This window comes from Myotis brandtii, unplaced genomic scaffold, assembly GCF_000412655.1.
Source record: "Myotis brandtii unplaced genomic scaffold, ASM41265v1 scaffold247, whole genome shotgun sequence".
In the NCBI taxonomy this organism is placed as follows: domain Eukaryota; kingdom Metazoa; phylum Chordata; class Mammalia; order Chiroptera; family Vespertilionidae; genus Myotis; species Myotis brandtii.
In genome coordinates, this window is record NW_005359352.1 from 2,263,625 (window position 1) to 2,266,554 (window position 2,930).

Sequence of the window (2,930 nt, forward strand, 5' to 3'; positions counted from 1 at the left end):
GCGGCCACCATCCCCGCCGGGCCCCGTGCTGGGCCTGTGAGCGGCCTCCCTCCCGGGGCTGGCTGTCCTGCCCGTCGGTTCTCCAAGGAGCTTCGAGGACTCAGGAATGATGCTGAGGACGCTCGGGGTCCCTGGGCCCCGGCATAAATGGTGGCAGCCTTGTTCCTTCTGCAGGGGAAGGGAGACGGGAAGGAACCAGGTCAGCTCCGAGCCTGCCCGGAGGAGGGAACCTTTTCCCAGAGAAGCAGTGACTCGGGAGCCCAGGCCTGAAATGCCTGCACCTGGGGCAGCCAGGGAGGCCTTTGTCCGGACCAGGTGGAGAGAAAAAAAAAAAAAAAAAACGCTTACTCAATCGGTGGAGCAATAGTGCCACCTAGTGGTCAAGTCACCCATTGCACCCTCTCAATTCAACTATCAACATAGAAAATCTTATATAATAAAAGCCTGATATGCTAAGTGTCAGGTCATCCGGTCCTCTATTCAACCAATCAAAGCGTAATATGCTAATGATATGCTAAGGCTGCTCAACCGTTTGCTATGACGTACACTGACCACCAGGGGGCAGACGCTCTGATCAGTAGGTCAGCTTGCTGTCATCCGGTCCTCTATTCAACTAATCAAAGCGTAATATGCTAATGATATGCTAAGGCTGCTCAACCGTTTGCTATGACGTACACTGACCACCAGGGGGCAGACGCTCTGATCAGTAGGTCAGCTTGCTGCTGGGGTTCAGCCTATCAGGACTGAGCGAGACAGGCCGGACACGCCCTGGAGAGCTGGTTTCAGCCCAATCCCGCAGGCCAGACCGAGGGACCCCACAGGTGCACGAGTTCATGCCCCAGCCTCTAGTGTAATAATAGGTACCTTGTTGTTCAACAGATGTTTCCTGAGCAACTAGAACAGGATAGATGTTACGCTGGACATTATAGAAATTAACCCACCAAACCCAACCTCTTAAAAAGTGACAGCCCGGCCGGCGTGGCTCGGTGGTTGAGTGTTGACCTACGAACCAGGAGGTCATGGTTGGATTCCTGGTCAGGGCACAGGCCCAGGTTTAGGGCTCCATCCATGTGGGGTGAGCAGGAGGCAGCCGATCAATGGTTCTCTCTCATCATTGATGTTTCTCCCTCTCTCTCCCTTCCTCTCTGAAATCAATAAAAATATATATTTTTTAAAAAAACACAGCAGGTCCCTCCTGTCTGGGGTCCGGAGGGCGTCTCCCACTCTACTCGCCCTGTTGGGAAGGGACCGGCTGAGCCCCGGGTGGCCCAGCACGCCGGGCACTCGGTCTGTGTCCAGTGTCGTCACGCTTAGGTCCTTGTAGCCGGTCTGGGCGGAGGTCAGACCCTCGTTCACCCGCTGGGCTGGCTGGAAAGCTAAGGGAGGGGGTGTGGGGGGGGGGTCTTCCAGTTCACAAACAGGAATCACCACCCTCGTCCGTGTGAGCAATGGGCAGAGGGACGTCCCTCCAGCACCTGTGACTTACACCCCGAGGTCTGCGGAAATCACCATTAAACGCAGAGGACGGTGTCCACGTCTTTGTCCTCTCAGGTGTGACCTCTCTTTGTGCCTTAGAAGATAAATCTTCCGAAGCCCTGTGTGTGCTCCGTGCCCCAGGCTCCAAAACCAGATAAAAACCCAAGATTCTAAAAACGTATTGTCACCTCACGCACGCCCTCTGCGTCTCCGTCTTCATTGCTGATACGTTTTCCCAAAATCACCGAGTGACTGAGAACCTTTCCCAGGCGGCAGCCTCCTTCCCGGGACCTCGGCTCCTCAGGGCCGTTTAACGGAGAAACTCGCTCTCCCCGGGGGTTACCTACACTCGGGCTTTAAACATTAATCCTCCACACGCTTCAGGAATAGCAAGAGCCGCAGGCAACGCCCTGCTGTGCCTTGTGTGTGACTGTAACCTTCGCTCAGGCAAACGGGGCGGCAGGTGCGTCGGAGAATGAAACGCGTCCCCCGAACCGGCCTCCACACTGCAGCTCATACCCCCCGGAGGGGAACAGTGCACCCAGGTCTCTGTTCGCCCAGAAGGGGTTTCCCTGGGTTTCTCGCCGACTCTTTCTTTATTGCACAATTGTCCTTTTTAATCTAGAAACAAAAGAAATCTGACAGGCGTCCGAAATAGAATCAGCGGCCCGTAGTGCGGTCAGAGGGCGTGGCTCAGCGACTGAGCGACCTGTGAACCAGGAGGTCACGGTTCCGGTCCAGTCGGGCTCCTGTGGTTTCGGGCTCGATCCCCAGTGGGGCCTGCAGGAGGCAGCCGGTTGGTGATTCTCTCCATCACTGATGTTGCCGTGTCTCTCTCCCTCTCCCTTCCTCTCTGATGTCGATAAAATATTTTTAAAAACGTGGGCGTCGCTGAGGAGTGGTTCGCACGCAGAAGGTGGGGATGAAGCTGACAGGAGCACAACTCCTCGTGTGGAGGCAGCTGCGAGCAGCACACGGGAGGGAAGAGAACAGGATACAACGTAGCTGCCGCGCGGGAGACGCCAGTGACCCTCCTGCCGCAGCCCCGGGCGAGGGGAGGGCCGTGTCCTCGGTTCCTCATTTATCCCCAGATCGGCCCTGAGACCCGGCCGCCTGTCTGGGTGTCACCCCGCTTTCATCGTTCATGGTGCCCGCAGCCTAACGCCCGGAGCCGAGCCTCGGACAGGCAGGGTCACCAGCTCCCGGCTGCTCCGAGCGGACGGAGGGTCTCGGATTGGGCTGCACCTGGTGCTGGCGCTTCGAGGTGCTGGCGCATCTGGGTACCGCTCCCGGGTCAAGGGTCAAGGCACCGCCCTGGGTGGCCTGTGAACCTGGGCCTGACCCGCCTCCTACACGCATGGCTCTGGGTGAGTCATGTCCGTGCCCCAGACTTCTCTGTTTGCAGAATCTTCATCCTCCCCCCTCCCTTCCTCCTCCTTCCCCCTCTCCCTCCC